This window comes from Chinchilla lanigera, unplaced genomic scaffold (assembly GCF_000276665.1).
Source record: "Chinchilla lanigera isolate Chin_1 unplaced genomic scaffold, ChiLan1.0 scaffold00018, whole genome shotgun sequence".
In the NCBI taxonomy this organism is placed as follows: domain Eukaryota; kingdom Metazoa; phylum Chordata; class Mammalia; order Rodentia; family Chinchillidae; genus Chinchilla; species Chinchilla lanigera.
Genome location: NW_004955419.1, coordinates 28,771,608 through 28,792,367, shown reverse-complemented (window position 1 = coordinate 28,792,367; position 20,760 = coordinate 28,771,608). Strand labels below are relative to the sequence as shown.

General features: G+C 39.0%; 1 protein-coding gene across 4 annotated transcripts in view; it reads left to right on the top strand.

The window, feature by feature from the left end:
- Frmpd1 (FERM and PDZ domain containing 1) overlaps positions 1–20,760 on the top strand; it is a 171,210-nt gene that overhangs the window by 96,119 nt on the left and 54,331 nt on the right. The window contains exon 1 of one of the 4 annotated variants that reach the window (XM_013513180.1): positions 19,264–19,288. The exons of the other annotated variants lie outside the window; for them this stretch is intronic. The gene's annotated coding sequence lies outside the window, so the exon portion shown is untranslated. Of the gene's footprint in view, positions 1–19,263; positions 19,289–20,760 lie in introns of those variants that run through there. 4 annotated transcript variants of the gene reach the window in all.

Below are 20,760 nucleotides of genomic sequence, written 5' to 3'. Positions count from 1 at the left end.
TGTTTGGCAGGAACTGCCTCTTAGACTCCCTAGAGCATTTTCGACATCCTTTGGCTAACAGTTGTCTGCGGGTCTTTTTCTTTTTTTTTTTTTGGTTTTTCTCCGGTAGCGGGACCTGAACTCACGACCTTGCGCTTGCCAGGCAGGCTGAGCTAAATCCCCAGCCCCTGCGGGTCTTTTTCTGTATGACGCAACAAATGCTCCAAGGGCAAAGGCCATGTTTGGTCTTCCTGGATTTCCTCTACCACATCCACCACAGATTGCAGTAGAAGGAAGGGGCTTGATAAGGGGCTCAATAAATTGTATTGAGTTTTGGGCCAAATCCCTTGACTTGAGATGGCTGCAGACCTTTTAAACTACAGTCTGAATTCCAGGAACTAGACTTGAAGAATGCAGAGACCGGGACCTACAAGCACATGGCTAGTGCCAAATCTATAGGAAGGGTGCACACTTCAAGAGAGGAAACCTCAAGGGCAGGATAAAGCTTTGATGCCACAGGTTGTGGGTAAGAACTCTGCTCCAGAAGCATAACTTGGGCCCAGCCCTGGGAGCCATTCTTAATATGTTGTGCTCTGGTTGTACATAGTTGTTACTGTTTTTTACCATGATAGGGTTAGAACCCTGCCTTCCTCTGTCAGACAGACATCGAGGTCCATTGGGGTTGTAAGTGGTAGCTCTGGGAGTCTTCAGTCTTAATTTCCCAAACACTGTAGTTGTTGTGGGTTTTGTTTTTGAAGCTTGTGGTATCAAACATGCCCAGAGGCTTTTGAAAATTAGTTGTATTTGATGACACTTGATGAATCATATATAGTAAAAAATAAATCTGGACTTTGAGTTCACATTCTACAACTTTGTTGAATTATGCCCAGATGGTTGCCAAGAGAATTTTTAAAAAAACAAGTTCAAGGCATTTGTAATAATCATTAAGTCTGTGGAGAAGGAAAGAGCCTCACGGTGAGTGGCAGGGGGACACTAAAGATCCTGACAGGCTTCTAATCCATCTCCTGGGTACTTTGTGTGATTGTGTAGTAGCAGACAGCGACAGGAGAATGTGTTTTCATCAAGGTCTTAATTGTCAAATCTGTGGGCCCTTTTCAGTATAGAAGTTTTGACTGGACTATATTTGACATGATTGGTTTTATACTGTTTTTATCAATGTCAAAATATATAACATAAAATGTACCTGTTCTAAACATCTTAAACAGTATATAACTCAGTGGCACTAAGTACATTCTCACTGGTTTGTAACTATTGCCACTGTCTAGTTCTGAAATTTTTTACCATTGCCAAAAGAAATCCTAGATCCAGTAAGCAGTGGCACTCTATTCCCTCTACCCCCTAGGCCCTGGTGGCAGCCACCAATCTGCTTTCTGTCTCTAAATGAGCTTTCTTATTGTGGACATTTTTGGAAAAATTAAGTGATGCAACATGTGGACTTGTGTGCTTGGCTTCTTTTAATTAGCACGTTTTCAAGGTCTGTCAGCATTATAGCATATATCACTACTTCATTCTTTTCAGTGACTAAATAATATTCAATTGTGTGGATATACCAGTTTGTTTATCCACTCATCCACTGATGGACCTTTAGGTTGTTTTCACCTTTGGCTATTACGAACATTGCTCTATAAAAATTGGCATACAATTTGTTTGAACATTCGCTTTTAACTCTTGTGGTAAATACCAAATGGAATTGCTGAGTCGAAGTTATTCTAAGATTAACTGATTGAGAAACCATTAAACTGTCTCCACAGTCCTCTTAAACTTTTCTTCTCCCCAGGCTTCTCTGGTTTCTCTCAGGCCTCTGAGAATTTCTTCTTAGTTTCCTACAAGGTTTCCATGGTCCTCCAGCCCCTGAAATGGTGGGGCCACATCATTCTTTCCTCAGTCCTCTTCATTCTACCTTAGTGGTGCTCAACCTTACTACGTATTACAATCAGTGGGGCTCCTTTAACAAACCTGCCATGGCTCTAACCAGTGCATATATAATCTAATTTACTCTGAGGTAGGTGATGTCAACTCTACTTTGTAGATGACAGTATAAGCTTAGAGAGGTTTATGATAACTTGTCCCTGGATGCTAGTTACCACACGCTTAGTGAGAGTCAGGGTTAGAACCAGAACGTGTGAAGACCTGTGCTGTTGACACGGGAGGTTACCTGGGAAGACCTCTGAGCTCAGTAGTGCACTGTCAAAGCGTAAGAGGAAGTGGATCATGAGGTGACCACCAAGCGAGATCTATGCCCCTGAGGGTACTTTGAAAACTATAAAGGTTGATGCAAAACCTTGCAACATATGATGAGGTCCCTAGCAGTTTGCTGCTCCCATTCTGCTCTGAATTATCACTAACCATTTATATCTGTGACTCCCCTGATGGATTTATAATCATTGGGGAAAAAAACTATATTTACTTGTCTCAGTGTCTCCCACAACCCCTGTATTTGGCACACTGTTTCTGATCAGTAATCATTTTTTGAAGAAATGTGTAGCTATTAGAGCTGACTGACAGAGACAGGGATATTTTTCCAGATGTGTCTTTTCCAGTTGTGGCTAAGCACTTGACAAGAGATTTGACTGAGAGTTAGAAAAAGTGGTAGAATCCCCTGGGTCTCTTAAGGTAAGTGTGGGAGAGCCCATAACAAGTTCTCAGAATAACTCAGAAACTCAACCTGACCCCTGACTTCTAACTTCGAGGTACTAATGTTAACCCATTCCCCCCAGCTCTCTCTCACCCCTCTCTCCCTTAGCATTTATTGCTTTCTAATATTACTTCTTTTCTTATGGGAAGCTGAACTAGAATATAAGCTCTAAGAGGGTATTAAATTTTGTTTGTTTTGTTCCTGATGTATCCCAAGATCTATAATAGTGCCTGGCACATAGACGATTTCCCTAATCTGGATTTTCACATGAAACCATAAATATAATAATGTTTTCAAGGTTCATTTGTGCTTGTGTTAGTCAGCTTTCTGCCACTGTGACAAAAGAGCTGACAAAAATCAACTTAAGGGAGGATAGGTTTATTTTGGTTTCAGAGTTTCAGTCCATGGTTGGCTGGCTTCATTGTCACAGGCTCATGATGAGCAGGACATGATAGCAGAAGGACATGGAGGCAGAAAGCTGCCGTACCTCATGGCACCTGGGAAACAGAGAAGGGAGAGCCTGACCCTGTGCTAGTGACCTCCTCCTCTTGCTTTTGTTCCATCTCAGCCCCCACACTAATGGACAGTGCCACCCACAGGATGTGTCCTGCCCACTCAGTTGTGCCTTGCCCACTCAGTTCAGTTGCTCACATGTCAATCAATAGTCTCTGAAAACATCACACGAAGGAACACCCAGATGTGTGCTTTTCTACTTTCCTAGGTGTCCATCAGGCCAAGATTGACAGTCAAGTTGGCAATCAACATTAGCTGTTACTGTGCTTAAGCTTTGAACTTCACAGGTAGGAAAATGAGACTCAGAGGTGTGTCTTGGGTTATGTGTCCCATATTACTTCAGGAACCTGACTTCAGGTCTTCTGTCTCCTCATAGAATGATGTGTACCTCAACCAGGTGGCGATAGGGGTTCAACAGCTGTAGCTGGCTCAGCAATGTCATTTGCCTTCAGTCTCTGAGGCTGTTTAAGGTACCCCGGAAACACAGTTATGATGAGGTGTGGCCTGAAAGGTAGCACTGGGGTTAGTGTTAGCCTTTTTTCACATCCTTTTCGGACCTCATTACCCATCTGATAAAATGGATGAATTGTATAACCAAATTCCCACATTCCACTTGGAGTGGCCTGGACCCCATGCCCTCAGACCACTAGCAGGAGAGAGGTGCACTCTTGGTTCCTATTAATGCTGACTCTTCCTGCTGCCACCTTGTAGCTCCCTGAGGGCCATGTAGAGGGCGTCTGTATTGAGCCAGATACAAGGCTAAGCTTTTTCTCAGAGATACCTAATCATGTTAGGCGGATGTGAAATCTGAGGGGTATGACAGTACTGTAGACTAGTGTTCCCAGGAGCTTGGGTGTAGCATGTGACATTCAAGATATTTTTAGGTGATATGTGAATTCATTTTTAAAAATTTCTCTGTATTCATTTTAATGTATACTGGGGAACATAAAAGCAACATAATCAGACCTGCAGCTTAATGAATATTATTGTCTAGAATGAAGCTAAACTGAGAGACACTGTAACACTGCTCATGCAGGCCATGTATGCCATAGATGTGGTGTCATGACATGTAGTGTGCTGACATGGTGTTATGGTTTATATCTAGATGTCCCTGCAAAGCCTTGTGGGGTTTTTGGGAGGTGATTGGATCATTGTGGTATGATAATTGAGGTAGGATAGAAGAAATAAAAAGTAAATAGAAAGGGGACAAGAGCAGTGAGTATATGCATCCTAGATCACCTATCTTGAAGACACCTCTTAAACGTACCCTACTCTAGCTTGTATCATGTCCTTACTTCTTTGAGCACCTATACTCTATACTCCATTCTCTGAGTGTGTCCAAACGAACCCTTTGCATGTCTCTTTTTTACTGGCATTTCCTGAAAATTCTTTTTCTAAGATAAGTGTCAACAAACCTACAAACTTGTTTTAGAAGGGTGGGATAGCCTTTTGCCCAGCTTCAGGGACCTCACAGAGTGAGCCTGGTGACAATAATCATCTGTAGATTTGTCCACTGATAAGTTCATAGCTAAATGTGGTTGAAGGAGGCGTGTTACTGGGGGCATGACCTGGAAGATACCCCTCCCTGCTCTTCCTTTCATGCTCTCTGCTGCCTGGACAGCACTCCATGAGCAACTCTCCTCTGCCATGACCTTCTTCCATGTTGTCCTCTCTTAGAGCCAGCTGACTATGGATCAAAATCTCTGCAAAGTGTGAGCCAAAATAAACCTTGTCTTTAAATTTTAGGTGTTGGGTATTGCGTCTCAGTGACAAGAAAAATGACTAAGACAGATTTTGGTGCCAGAGAAGTGAGTTGTTGCTGTGATGCTACCTGACCATGTGGTTCAGAAGCCTATGGAACTGGTTTGTGGGAAGAATCTGGAAAGGGTTGGAGATGCTGGCTGGAGAAGGCCTAGAATTCTCTAAGCTGAGCGTGGTGAGAAATTTTGGTCAGACTTAGAAGACCAGAATACTGACAGTAATGCAACCAGTAAAGACCAGGCAAAAAAGGTTTCAAGTCTGAACAAAGACTCAATTGGCAGTTGGACTCCAGGCCATGCATATTATGCTCTGGCAGAAAGCTTGTCTACATTTTGCTTATGTCCTGAGACTTTGCAGGAGACTGAGATTAAGGGCAGTGGAGTAATTAATCTGGTGGAGGAAATTGCAAATAACCTAACGCTGGACCTGTGGCAAGGGTACTGTTGGGGGCTTTTAGCCAGGTTTATACTGAAAATGAAGAGCTAACAGCATAGCTGAATGATTTAAAAAGTTTTGAATTTGGCCAGAAAGGATGCGTGATGAAGTAGGGGCCTACAAAGATGGAGCAGAGCAGAGCTTGATTGCTGAAAAGATTAGCATTAAAAAGAAGCCATGTACTTTACAACAGGACAGTAGCAAAAATGGCTTAAGGGCATGTCAGCCCTTTGGCCTGCAAAAGTGAAAGACCTTACTTTGAGAAGAGATCCTCAGAGCACTTTGTTAGATAAGGGCAGCCTAGGAAATTGATTCTTGGCGATTTAGTTCAGCATGCTCAGTCATCCAGGCAGAAAGGCCTCTGCAACCACTGGCAAAATGTAAAATGGACTGGCTCTTGCTTCAGCTGGTTACAGACCTTGGCATCCTCCACATGGTGCTGCAGTTTTGTAAGAATTCTGAATGTAAGTGGTATGGGGGCTTCCAGACAGATTTCAGAAGAAGGCCTGGGAGGCCAAACAGTGTAACCCTATGGGGTTAGTGCACAAAGCCGTGAGACTTAAGCCAAAAGTGCAATGGAAACTCCACGAAGTTGGAGAAGCCAGGAATGTAGAACGTCTGAGGAAAGCTGCAAGGAGTGAGCAAAGCCAGCACAAGAGAGAAGACATGAGAACTACAACCACTGGCAATGTTGTAGGGGCATGGCCATTCAAGTTCACATACCCTCACATCTTGCCCCAGGTGCTAGACATAGAACTGTAAGATTTAATGCTTGCCCCTCAAGGTTTCTATTTCCCTGTTCCTCTTTTTTTTGGGATGGATATATTTACCCTGTGCCATTGCATTCAGCAGTATTTAACTTTCTTTTGACTATTACAGGAGCTCACAGGTAAGAGTTTGCCTTAACTCTCAGAGGAGACTTTAAACTTGGACTTTTCAGCAATGCTAAAACTTGGGACTTTGGCATCTCTTAGAGACGTGAAAAGGGTGGAGCCTCAGGGTCCCCTTGACCATTCTGAAGTTCTGTAACCTTTCCAAGCTTGTTTCTTTGTCCTTAAAATGGAGTTAAGGATTCCCAATATGCAGTGTTCTTACAAGGAGTAAATAAAATTCTGTAGGTGAAAACATTAACTTTCATGCCTCCCCAAATTGGTCAGAAGACCACTCTTTTCAAGGAAACAATGAGAGAAGGATATCTAGGAAGAAGGTGGAGTTTAGGGATAGGAAGTCCTGAAGGATTAAAGGAGAGAGGGAAGTCATAAGATACAGCATTTTAGAATTAGCACACCAGAGGTTTGGTGATGTGTGTACTGGTAGACTTAATTAGGGACAACATTCATCATCAGCAATTTGTACCTGTACATGATATATCTTGCTTCTTTATTCCTCTTCCCCTCCCCTCCCTTCAGCCCCTCTTCATTTACAAAGCTTTATTTCCATTTTTTCTTTCTATTCTTTTTTTCTTGTCCCTTTTCCTCCCTCATTGTTCCCCTTCTCATTTGAACATTTTCTTTCCATTTCCCAATGTCTATTATACATTTTGGTCCTTAGTTATACTTTCAGTTTCTCACAGGAGAAATTATATGCAATATTTACATGTGTATATCTGATTTATTTCCCTTGAGTAGGTCTCAAGGTGCATCCATTTAGCTAGCAATGTCTCAAACTTATCCTTTGTGGCAAAGTAGTACTCCATTGTATAAAAACCCATTATCTTCTTTATCCATTCAGCCGTTGATGGACATTTGGGCTGTTTCCAAGGTTTAGCTATTATAAACTGCTGCTATAATTATGGGTATGCACATATTGCTGTGGTATGATGCTTTTACTTCTTTCAGGAAGACACCAAGAAGGGGACTAGCTAGGCCAAGTGGAACTTCTAGTTTTAGATTTTGAGGAATCTACACACTGATTTCCACAGTGATTGCACCAGTCTACTCTCCCACCAACAGTGGAGAAGGATTCTTTTTCCTCACAGCCCTGGCAGCATTTATTATTGGTTGACTTCATGATAACAGCCATTGAAGAGGAATTATCTTGAGCTCATACAAAATATATAATATAGTTAGTGTACAGCAAAACTTCCTTTTTATATTTGTTATTATAACTAAAAAAGGGGGGCAAACAATCTGTAGGCTGCAGATTGGACGTACGTGAAGGATGTTAAAAAAGCAGATTCTCAGGTCCCACCCTAGAACTAATGAGTGAGAAACTCTGGAATCTTTTGAGTCCTTCTAAATGTTTTAGGGTTTTGCTATGAAAAAAATAAGAGAAAACATGACAAATTCCTTGCGGGAGTTGGGATGTTACTCACCATCAAAGAAAAGGGGACAGATGGATGAACCTGAGCAATAAGGATAGACTTTTATCTTTCTTTTTTAAAATTAAGATAAAGTATTCAACTGTGTGTAAATGCTACATTTTCTTTATCAGTTCATTAGTTGATAGGCATATAGGCTGCTTCCAAGATTTAGCTATTATGAATTGTGCTGTTATAAACAGGGGATGCATGTATCAGTATATATTATATCTTTCACACTTTTAGAAAGAAACCTAGAAGGAAAATAGCTGTGTCAAATTTCTAGTTTTAGTTTTTGAAGAATCTCCATACTGATTTCCATACTGGTTGTACTACTTTACATTCCCATCAACAATGTAAAAGGGTTCCCTCTTCCCTGCAGCCTCGCCAGCATTTGTTATTATTTGATTTACTGATGGTAGCCATTCTTTCCGGAGGAAGATAGAATCTCAGTGTTGTTTTACTTTGCATTTCTGTAATGGATAGCAATGTTGAACAGTGTTTCATGTATTGGCCATTTGTATTTCTCTGCTATAAAGAAAGATAAAGTTGAGTCATTTGTAGGAAAATGAATGTACACTAAAATCAAAATGTTAAACAAATCAGACATACTACCTTAAATATTGCATGGTTTTTCTTATATGAGAAACCCAAAATATAAATAAAGAGCAGAAAGAGAGATAGATAATGAGAAATAGGAAGACTGATCTTTTGTATGTGGAAAGGGGACCAAGAGATGGAGGGAGAGGTAAGGGAAGGGAGGGGAATGGAATAAAAGAAAAAGAATTGTAATGTTTTATATATATATATATATATATATATATATATATATATATATATATATATATATATATAATTCCCACAATGAATGTGATCATTATGTACTACAAATATGTTCCCCCCAAAAAGTAGAAAGAGTCCAAGAGATGAAGGGAGATGGAGAAGAGGGAAAGAGGATGAAACCACAATTAGTTGTTTTCTCGGTACTCACAAAGTTGTGCAGTTATTGTCTCTAATTCCAGAACACTTTCATCAACTCTCAGAAAGCACCCCTTACCCGTTAGCAGTCAATTCCCATTTTCCTTTCCCACTAACGCTTGGCAACCATGAGTCAATTTTCCATCTTTGTGGATTTGCCTGTTCTGGACTTTTCATACCAGTAGAATCATGCCATATGTGTCTGGCTTCTTGCACTTAACATATTTCTGAGGGTTCTCCATGCTGGAGCATGTGTCAAGATCAAATTCCTTTTTAATGGCAGAGATAAACTTCGTATTCTTCAAATTTCTTTGTCAGACAAATTGGTCACACAACTGAGCTCATACTACCTCAGAAAAAGAGGCTACTCTTGGGTACACATGCACAGAACTTTATAGTTTTCAAAACATTATCACAATATAACAGAATGGAAGTCTTACACCAATGCTGGCACATAGAGCTAGCAGGGGTAGTGATCATCATTTTTTTGTATGAGAAAACAGGGCAGAGAGTGGAGTATCCTACAGTGTGATGTACCACTGCGCCCTTCATCAAAAGCAGGTAGGAATTTGATGGGTGGGCATGCAGAGGGTGTAATATAGGCAGAGGAAAGAGCTGAAAAGGCATGACAAATCAGGGCCTGTTTGGAGAACAAGTCATCCCACTGGAGTGTAGAGTATGAGGTTGAAGAGACAGACATGTAGGCAGGGACCATATCACAAAAGACGTTGAATGGTACCCCAAGGCCGAGAGGAATGTACTGGGATGAAATGGTCAAATCTAGCTCCAGAGACAAGCAAACTAATCTGGTTTTGAATTCCATTTCTTCATTTTCTTGCTGTGTCCTCTTAGCCAAATTACTTAACTTCTTCATGCCTCAGTTTCCTTTTTTGTCAGTGATTGTTATAAGCATTAAATATACATGTAAACTGCTCAGTGCCTGGCACATAGTAAATGGTAGTGTTGATGTAGTTGTGGCATTAATATTACTGTAACTCTTGAGCTCAGGTTTTATCATAAAGATGAATGGGAGCTCCTGGAGGATCTTGAAAATAAAAGTGCTATGATTAGAATTCCATGTTATATCACTTTGCAATCAGGTGAATGATTGGTGGATTGACTGATGGCTGGTAAATTCAGGGAAGCTGGTTAGGAGGTTATTATAGAATTTCAGATAGAATGAAAGTTTGTACTGTAGCAGTAATACTGAGAAAAAAGAGGAGGCAAGAGATTAAGATAATAGTGAACAAAGTCACAAGACTTGGTGATCTGTCAGTGTAGGGCATGAAACAGGGAAAAAGTCTGGAATGATTCTCAAAGTTTTGACTTGGGTAGTTAGAAAATTAAATGGTATTTTTCAACAAGTTTCACCTCAGATGAGAGGTTCTGGGGAATAGAGCAGAGAAAGGTAGGGAATTCTGTTCAGGGGCATAGGAGACTTTTGGTAGGGATACTAAAGAAGTAATTGGTTTTCAAAACACCGGGATGGCAGTGAGGCTATCTGTGGAGAATGTTTAGAGCAGTGAGCCCCTAAGTTTGCTGTACACTGTAGTCACCTGGTAGGTCTTTGATGGCCAGTTTCTGGCTCACATCCTTACAAATGCTAATGTAATTGGTCTAGGGTGTGAAGTGGGAGTTTCAGTTGTTTTTAGTTTTTACAGCCAGAACGTTTACTGTGTGACTAATCACTGAAATTCTCAGGTTGAACTGGATGCAACAAGAGCTGTCTTCTTGGGCTTAGATGTTTGTTGTTCAAGAATCCATGTCTGAGTCTGTGATACACAGTTTTACATGCCTCATTCCATGTTCCGGTGACACTTTGTCTTTTAGCCTCGACACTCTAGTTATTCTTTTTCTTGCACCTGGCAGCATAGCTGAGTTTGACACAGATAGACTTCTGAGGGCAATGGGCCTTGGAGCCACAGTGGTGGCACAACGTGCCCATCTTACTACAGTACTTTCCCTTGGTCATCTCCATTCTGCCACTGAGACCAAACAGCAAAGTGGGACTTCTAAAGCTTCCTAGGTGATTCTAGTATGCAGCAAAGTTTGGGGACCACAGGGTTAGGAATAATAGGTACCACTTTTTCAGATGAGAAAGGAGTTTGAGAACCAAAGCCTAAAATTAGGGTGGTAAGAAGAGGAGTTTGTGAAGAAAGCTGAGTAAATCATAACACAAGATGCTGGACAAATGTTTCTGGAGCCAAGAAAGAAAGTTTAAAAGCTTAAACACTTTTATTTATGTTAGTTTAAGATGAAATGCTAGCTTGGTCATTTATTTCTCTTAATATTCTAAAGTCTGTATATTTGTCACACACATTTTGGTTTTTTACGTTTTTTAACAGCTGGTTTATGTCCTTAGATTTTGTGTGTCTTGGAGTTTAAGTGTTGTAGGAAGCCGGGCATGGTTGGGCACGTCTGTAATCCCAGCAGTTGGGAGGCTGACGCAAGAGGATCTTTGCGAGTTGGAGAACAGCCTGGGCTCCGAAGTGAGCTCAAGGCCAGCCTGGACTGCATAACGAGACCCTGTCTCAATAAGACCAAAAAAAAAAAAAGTGTTATAAGAAGATTTATATTTTTTCTGTTTATTGCTGTCATATAGATGACCCATCTTCCTATTTTTTGTTCCATTTATTCCTTTACCATTTATTCAAGTTACCAAATGCAGTATTTATTGAATTTTTTAAATGTCTATTTTATGTTAGGAGCCAGAAGTACAAAGATGAGTAAGACAAAAAAGCCCTGCCCTCTATTTGTTTATGATCTCGCTCCGACTAGCTTGTAATTTGGATTCATCTTTCCTCCTAGATCCTAGAGGCTCACACTTGGAAGGTATGTACGGGTCTAGACCCCATGCAATTTTGATAGTCCCCTATAAGGGTCCCTGGCCTGCTGATGTCTTTTCTATCCTCATATATCCTGGTGACAAAAAACTGTTTCTCCAACAGGGTAATTCACCATAGATTTTTTTGTTTTGGAGAGAGGGGCATGCTGTGGATTGGCAGGTGCTGTAGCACTTAGCTACATCCCTGGTCTTTTAAAAATTTTTGCTTTGACAGGAAGATACATTTTTTGTAAATGAGAAAGGGACCAAAAGATAGAGGGAAAGATGATGGGGAGGAGAAGGAGATATAAAAAGAATTAAGATGTGTTATGTACAGGTACCAACTCCCCATGGTGAATATAATCATTATGTACTGCAAACATGTACTAATAAAAATTAAGAATAAATAAAATAAAATTTCATTACTTAGTATCACTAAGTTGCCCAGGCTGACCTCAAACTCATGATATGCCTGTCTCAACCTCCTGAGCAGCTGGGCTTACAGGTGTGTGACTGCTCCCAGCCCAGTACAGTTTTGATACCCCTGATTATGAAAATTTCTTTAGAAGATGGGTAAAATGGATATTTGCAAGCTGAGTAATGAGTACATGGAGATTCATGATACTCTTCTATCTACTTTTGTATTTGTTTGAAATTTCCCCTATGAAGGACTGGGAATATAGCTCAGTGGCACAAGCATCTGCCTGGCAAACACAAGGTCCTGAGTGCAATTCCCAGTACAAAAATAAAATTTCCCTGTGAAAAATTAAAGAGAAAAGTTCTTTGAATCAGGATTTGTCTTCTTGAGCATAGATGAGTTGTTACTTCGGGGCCATATAGAATGGGCCAGGGTTTTTTTTTTTTTTAACCAAAAAGTCCATTCCAGTACTTGGATTTACTCCAAAAGTCTCTGAAGTCTTCACAACTGAGCAGTTTTGCTCAACTTGCTCATGACCTCCATGTGAAATTGAGTCCTGTATGTAACCACCTGCAGACTCTGATGGTTTAAGATCTTTCTCTGCTGTATTTATTTCTCATTTCTCCGTTGTGCTGCATTATACTGACCAGCAACTCCAATGTTGTGAAGAATCTTGTAATTTTGTTTTCTCTTTTAAGAAGAATGTTTCTATTTTTCTTGCTACAATAACACTGAATTACCTGGTAGTGCTATGTTTAAGGTTTTTTCTAATCAAACAAGGGAATTAGGTTACATATAACATGATTTCCAGCTTCTTATCATATAATCATTTGCTGCTTCTATTGTTTTTTCTATTGATAAGATTAAATATATTGATAGTTTTCCTTAAATTGAACTTTTCTTACTTTCTTAGGATAAGTACAAGTTGATTATGATATAAATCCTTGTAATGTGTTGGTGCTGGATTTTGCTCACAGTATTTTTTATTTAAAAATGCATCAAGAAGAATTTTAAATGTCTACAAAAATAGAATAGTAAAATGAACTTTTTGTACCCTTCTCTCAGCTTTAAGAATTATTAACACTTTTTAGCTGGGTTCTTATTTCAGAATTGAGTGAGTACTTTTTGAGTGTGCACTCATTTTTTAGTATAATCTGGGTCAGATTTTGAATTCAAGATTATCTTTGCATCATTAAAAGAACTTGGCAGTGTACCATTATTTTCTATTGAATATTGTCTCTAATTTTGGGGAGAGAATTTGAAGTAATTCTTTGATAGACACATCACCACATTGAGTTCTATGGGAAGGTTTCTTCCCATAGATTCATAGATTTTAAGAAAATTTCCCTTCATAAATTTCTTCTACACAGAGATTTACTCAAAATTTTAATTTTGTTGCTGAGGTGAGTGGTGATGGTTGTTTTGTTTCTGATTCTTTGCTTTGAGGAACAAAAGGCATTGAACTACCTTGGTTTTAGTTAACCAGGTTGGAGTTGGTCAGTGTTTGAGGAGGTAAAGAGAGAAGGAATTTGTGAAAATCATAGAATAAATTATCTAAGTACACTGACCACCTTGCCAGACATCTTGCCACTGGTCAAGAACAGCTGGAGGCCTGACTCTTTCCCGGTAGGGAGGCTGTAATCTTATTCATCTCTATACTTGGTCACCTGCACTGAGTTGGTTTTTAGGTGAATATGTTCTTCATAAATGGAATCTTTTATATTACAAATGGTACGTTCAGCACACCCAGGAAATACCAGCGTCAACCTCTAGGTCCCTCTGTCCTAGAGACTGCTGGGGTGTTTCACTGGGGAGAAAAAAAATTCTATTTTTATTTTCTTCTCTTGGTTTTAGATTCTTTTTAAGACCCCCCAATGAAAAGCATGCCTTCCACTATACCCAAGGTCTAGGGAAATCCCTTGATGGGTAAGAATGCACTTAGATACCAGAAGGTTGATACCGAAATCTTAGCAGGCATCATTCTATGAGGCTGACCTTGTTACTCAGGACTGGGCTCCTCCAGAATTAACTAGAAATATACATTTCTCTAGCCAGGCACGGTGGTACGCGCCTGTAATCCCATCACTTGGGAGGCTGAGGCAGAAGGATCACCACAAATCTGAGACCAGCATTAGCTACATAGCGAGTTCAAGGCCACTTTGAACTACATTATGAGACCCTATTTAAAAAACAAAACAAGTCCTAATACAGTCTCCAAAATCACTCATATTGCATAGCTTATCTAAGTTATATAGCACTGTCTAATATTATCTCATGGTTTATTTTTGCTCATTTCCCATTTTGTTAAAAATAACTTAATCGATTTATTGATTTTTTCCACTTTTTTTGTGTTTTTTTTTGTGACAAGGTTTCACTATGCAGTTTAGGCTGACTTGAGTTCACAGTGATCCTCTTGCCTCGGCCTCCCAAGTACTGGGATTACAGGCATGTGGCACCATGCCTAACTGCCACTTTCTTTAAAAAACACATTAACTTTGTTTCTCTTAAGTGAAGTTTTATTCTAGTGTTCTGCTTTTATTTTATTTATTTCTCATTCATTCATTCATTCATTCAGCAAACATTTGTTAAGCCTTACACATTCTGAGAGAATACAAATAGAGATAAGACATGGTCTCTATACTCAAGTTGCTGACAGGTTAATAAAAGCAGAGCAGCAGAGGCTGATATCAGAGCTATTAGCAGATCATTTTCTTGACTTTAAACTCTCCTCTGTGCTAGTCCCTATTGTTTGTAAGTTGAATATCTTCAATCTGATTTTAGGTCTGACCGTTTCCCTTGAATTGTTATCCAGTTTTATTTTAAAGTGCCACTTTAAAGTAAGTGATTTTTGGCTTTTCAGTTTTTCTTCTATTCTTTGCTGTTTCCATTATTGTTTTTCATTTCTCAATAGTATGTATAAGGAACTGAGATATGTAGTAGAGGAACGGAGATATGTAGTCTGGGGCAGAGGAGCCTTATAGTTATCTGCTACAACTCATAATAGCTAAATCTTGTAAGCAGCCTACATATCCATCAACAGATAAATAAATAAAGAAAATATGGCATTATACACAATGGAGTACTTTTTACCATAGAGGAGGATAAACTTGAGCCATTTGTAGGAAATGGATGGACCTTCAGGCTAGAATGTTATAGCTTAAATATTGCATGGCTTCTCTTATATGAGAAACACAGACTATAAATAAAGAGCTAAAAAAAAATAGAACAGGAAATAGGGAGGTAGATCTTTTGTAAAAGGGAGGGGGACCAAGAAATGAAGGTAGAGGGGAGGAAGAGGAAAGGAAGGGGATGAAAAAAGAATTAAGATGTGTTATGTGCATGTATCAGCTCCCCACAAGGAATGTGATCATTATGTACTGAAAACATGTGTCAATAAAAAGGGATTTCCATGTACTAATCTAGAAAATCCAGTTTGCAGAAAAGGGAGGTGATTTGTTCTGGTGGTGGTAGTGAAGGTGGCGAGAGGGCAACATGACTACAGAGGTCAGAAGCTACAGAGAGGAAGAACTCAGCTTTAGGTAAAGAGACTTTCTAACAAGACAGGTTCAACAGTGAAGAACAGAGCCATTAAAGGAAGGCCAGATGATTTTCTTGGCAGTAGTACTGTAGGGAAGATGCAAATGTTTGGGTATTATCTGGGTTCTTACTTTGTTCCATTAACCCAGCAACACAGCGGCTGATATCAGAGCTATTAGCAGATCATTTTCTTGACTTTAAACTCTCCTGCTCAGACCTTTCTGAGTCAGGAAGCACTTTTAATGGCTTGGTTGATGTGGCCATATGTTTGGTCTTTGGATTAAGGCCCATGCTTACCCAGAGTCCAGATATATAATGTAGATTAATTCTGTTAATTAGAGTCATATATGTTTGTAGAAATTGGTTAGCTAAATTGTATTTGGTAGCAGTTTTTTTCACAACCCCCCGCCCAGGTAACTACCGCAAGTTGGAAAGGCTGGGGGGTCTTCAATCCTTCTGGGTATGTCTGAGTCCCTGACAACTCTGCACTCATTCAAAGACTGAAACAATGTAGAGGTCCGAAATTCTTCATCTTCCAGTGCTGTAGTTACTTCATGACTTTTGAATACTCTAGGTGATGTGGGGTTTTGAATTTCAAGAGAGATAGAGCAACAAATATTATCTTGCCTGGCTCCTAGATCTAGTAGAGACTTCAAATTGGATGGACGGAAGGAACTATAGAAGTCATCTAGTCTGTGTATTCCATGGACGTCTCCCCCTACTCCATGGTAGTGTAGTCATCTCCTCCTCCCTTTCTTTTTCCCTCTTCCCCCTAACCCACTCCTGTTCTTTGACAACACAGACTGAATCCAGGGCCTCGTACATACTAAGCAAGTTCTCTACACTGAATTACACTTTCAGGACTTGTAGTTCCTCCACTACATCCATGCAGAGTTAGTCTCTTCTTGAATATCTTCAGTTAGTGAAATCCTAATAACTCTTAAAAAAATTATTCCACCATTTGGACCATAAGGAAAACTTCAGAGGTCTTGATTTAGCCTGAGATAAAGCCTCCCTGTCTGTGGCATTTCCCTCATTAATCCTTGATTCCATCCTAGAATCACGTGGAATATGTGCCTTTAACATGGTGGCCTTTGGACTACTTGTGAACCATGATCACATAGGCTACCTCCAAGTTTTTGTCTAATAAGCATTCCCTGATTTCCCCGCTCACCCCCTCTCCATCTCTGTGCTGCTGAGGATTAACCCAGGCCCTTGTCCTTACTAGACGAACACTCTATCATAGAGCCACACCTCCAACCCAGAATACTTTGATATCTTGATGAGTCTTTATATGATTTGATTTGAAATCCCTGAACCATCCTTGATCCCTGAAAGTATGCTCCTCAGACAGAAGACAGACAAAGTCAAAATCCATATTCTATTTGGCCTGTTAGTCTGGTTATTATTCTTAATGTATGATAATTAATTTTATAAGGACTTATAAATAAATGAATCTGATGCTGGCAAAAAAGAGGGGGTGGAGAGACGGGGAAAAAACTTGAGATGTGTTATCTACATGTGCCATTTCCCTACAATGAGTGTAATCATTATGTTCTGCAAACATGTACTACTAAAAATAAGACCCTAGTTAATAATTCAGAAAAAATTCTCACTTGAAAGCTTTCCACAGGATGTATACATCTGTACTCCATAGGAAAAAAATTTATTAATTAGTCTATATAGAGAATGAGATAACCTGTGAAGTAGATAATCTGTTTCTTTTTGTCTCTAATTCTATTGGATGTAATTTTCAACTTTACATGGTTTTTCGGTTTGTGTTCTAATTTAATTTGTGTATAGATCTCCTACAACCATATTTTCCAAAATAAAAGAATTGTGTGTCATATGCCCACCCGCAGAAAAAAAACCTGTATCCTAAATTGTAGGATAACTTGATCCTATGTAAGGCCTGGCTAAAGCAGTTGCTATTTGGAACAATATCTTGTAGACTTTACTAGACATTTCTTTTTCTTTCCTCAGTGATTGGTCTCGGTATTGTCAGAAAACCAGACCTACATTCTTGATCCTCCATAGTAAGCTTCACAGAAATATGATGATTTTGTGTCCTTGGCAAAGGAACATTAAATAATCTTTATTATAAAAGAGCTTTTACAAATCAGTAACAAGAAGACAAACATGTCAGTAGAAAAATAAAGAAATGCCAGAAACAAAAAGGTAACAAAATAAGTACAAATGACCAGTACCTAAGAAATATGTTGAGATATGCTAGTCATCAAGTAACTTCAAATCAAAATTAATGAGTTCTGACCTGGTTTAAAAGGCGCATATTTAAAAATGCAAAGTGTGGACCACTGAGTATGTACAGTCCTACTTTTGTGCAAAAGATATTTCAATATATGTAATCTATGCCTCTATACATTCAGGGAAAAGTTAGTATAAATATATACTAAATTATTAACCGAGTTAGCCTCTGGAGGTGCATTAGGTATTTGAATTAGGATAATTATATAATTTTTAATGTTATGGAATTAGGCTGAGTTTACTTTTGTTTTCAAATATACATGTTATTTACTTTTTTTCAAATATATATGTTTAAACCACTTTCTTTCCCATTAACAAATATTTTTAAGGGATAATATCTAGTTTTTGGAGAATGTGGATATTGACTTTTATCTTCTGTGTCTCACAAAACATAAATATTTAAGTCAATAAATATTTATCCCATCCTATTGGCAATTTTAAAAATGATACTATTCAATATTTTAAAGGTCTTTCCTGGCAAGAGTATAGATTAGTACTTTCTTGGAAGCAATTTGAAATATGTATCCAAAATTTTGTGATGAACATATGCACAGATCCAAAAATTTCCCTTTTAGGAATTTGTCCTAAGAAAATACCTGGTAAATGGCCATTTGCCATGAATGAAGATGTTCATTGTAAAGCTTTTCATGTTTCTTTGTTTGTTTGTTTGTGGTACTGGGGACAGAACCCAGAGCCTTTGCCCCAAACTACATCACTAGTCATTTTTTGTTTTTTATTTTGAGACAGAGTCTCACTAAGTTGCCCAGGATAGCCTTAAATAACAATCCTCCTGGCTTGGCCCCTTAGTAGCTGGGATTACAGGCAGGCAGCATTGTGCCTGACTTATTCTAGCTATTTTTAAAAATTTTCCAAGTGTTCATTCTTGTTCTGTGGTGGTTCACTTTAAAAAGAGAAAAGATATTTCATAGACATAATATTTTTGTGAGCACTTAAATTATAGACTTCTTTCTTCTGTTTCCTGCATTGTTTCTGTTACTTCTGAATTCTATTTGTTTTCTTTTTTTTTTGTTTTGTTTTGTTTTGTTTTGTTTTGTTTTTCTCTGGTACCGGGAACCAAACTCACGACCTTGCGCTTGCCAGGCAGGCGCTTTTGCCGCTGAGCTAAATCCCCAGCCCCCTCTATTTGTTTTCTTCTGTGTTTCATAATGCAGGCTTTCATACATGTCCATTCATAGGTAAGAGTTGAAATAAATTATTAGAAGCTTTGTGTAATGAGTCAGATTCATTGACAAATAGGTTTCAAGGTGATCTGGTAGCAAGTTACCTTTTTACTGAGGGAATCTGAAAGCATCACCATCTGAAGGTCTTTTCTCCAGTGAAGTCAGTTATCCCTGAGAAGTATTCTCTAATCTCTTGCTTGGACTATAATGTCCTAGCTCATAGTTCCTACTATAATGTCCTAGCTGCACATAGTCTGGGAACTATGCAAAGGAAGGGGCTAGAGGTCTTGTCATTCAGTAAGAGTTTTACATGATCCTTTTGTTTTCATTCCTGTACCTGTTGTTGTGCCTGGTCTTCTCAACCCTCTCTTGTTCATTTTTTTCCAGCAGGTAAGTCACTTGTCTCCAGAAGGATGGATAAAAGTGATAGTTGTCGAGATAGGTAAGAGGACAGCAATGGGGATCATGAATACAATTATTGCTTGTAGAGAATTGTTTCCATATTTTCAGCTCAATGACTCATCTCAGATTTCTCCTGGACCTACTTCCTCTAATTGCTGAGCAATTAGGAGAATCTACTCATCTTTCCTCAGAATTCCTTTATAAAATCACATGGGTTTCTGTTTCCTTGATTCTGCAAATCTCATTACCTCAGGCTGGGCGTGGTAGTGCACGCCTGTAATCCCAGCACTTGGGAGGCTGAAGCAGGAGGATTGCTGTTAGTTTGAGGCCAGCCTGGGCTACAAAGTTAATTCAAGGCCAGCCTGAACTACATAATAAGACCCTGTCAAGAAAGAAAGAAAAAAAGAAAGAAAGAAAGAAAGAAAGAAAGAAAGAAAGAAAGAAAGAAAGAAAGAAAGAAGGAAAGGAGAAAAGGAGGAAAGGAGGAAAAGGAAAAGGAAAGAAAAAAGAAAAAGGGGCCAGTGATAGCTCAGTAGCACAGCACTTGCCTGGCAATTGCAAGGTTCTGAGTTCAATTCCCAGTACCACCAAAATAAAAAAAAACTCATTACCTCTCTTCCAAATGCTTTCTACCTTCCAAGCCACATTAATATCTCTTATCTATATTGAATCCTTTTGTATCTGAATTCTTTTGTTATAGTTTAGATCTAAAATATCCCCTCAAATTCTCCCATTCAGAGGAAGTGGGGCCTTTAGAAGGTAATTGGACCCTGGAGGCACTATCCTTATCAGTGAATTCATCCACTGGGGAGTTTATAGCTGAATGTATTATTAGGAGGCAAGGCCTGGTCAGAAGAGATGAGTCACCAGAGGCATGATGGGAAAGGATGTGTTCTTGTCCCCAGCTTGTCCTCTTGCTCTCTCTATTTCCTGGCTGCTATAGAGTGAGCAGCTCTCTTCCACCATACCCTTTCTTCATACTGTTTCTGCTTTGAAACCAGATTACCATAAACTGAACCCATTGAAACTGTGAACCGAAATAAACCTCTTTTCCTTTAAGTTGTGGGTATCAGGTCTTTTGTCACAGCAACAGGAAAGTAACTGATACACCCTTTTTTTTTTTTATTCCAGTGGTTGATATCTTTTTATAGCTTTACTGTGATTCAGAGGGTTTAGAAAGTAGATATTAAGTCATTTTTTCAATTTACATGTTTAACCAGCAATAAACTGTTATCACTTTCATATTTTTTTTTATTTTAAAGAGTAAAAGAAGCATAATATAGTAATGGGGAGGCTTACCAAATTACAGACAAAATGGTAAGAAATTATCAATGGTTGTTGTTTTACATATTGTTAGCTACAAGATAGTTTCTCAGGAAAACAAATAGACAAATAATAGTGAGTTACAGACAAAAGTGGTAGGAGATTATCAGTAGTTGTTGTACTATACTTTGCTGTCTTCAAAGTGGTTTCTAAAGAAAATAAATAGAGTTATACATGAGTGACCAATTG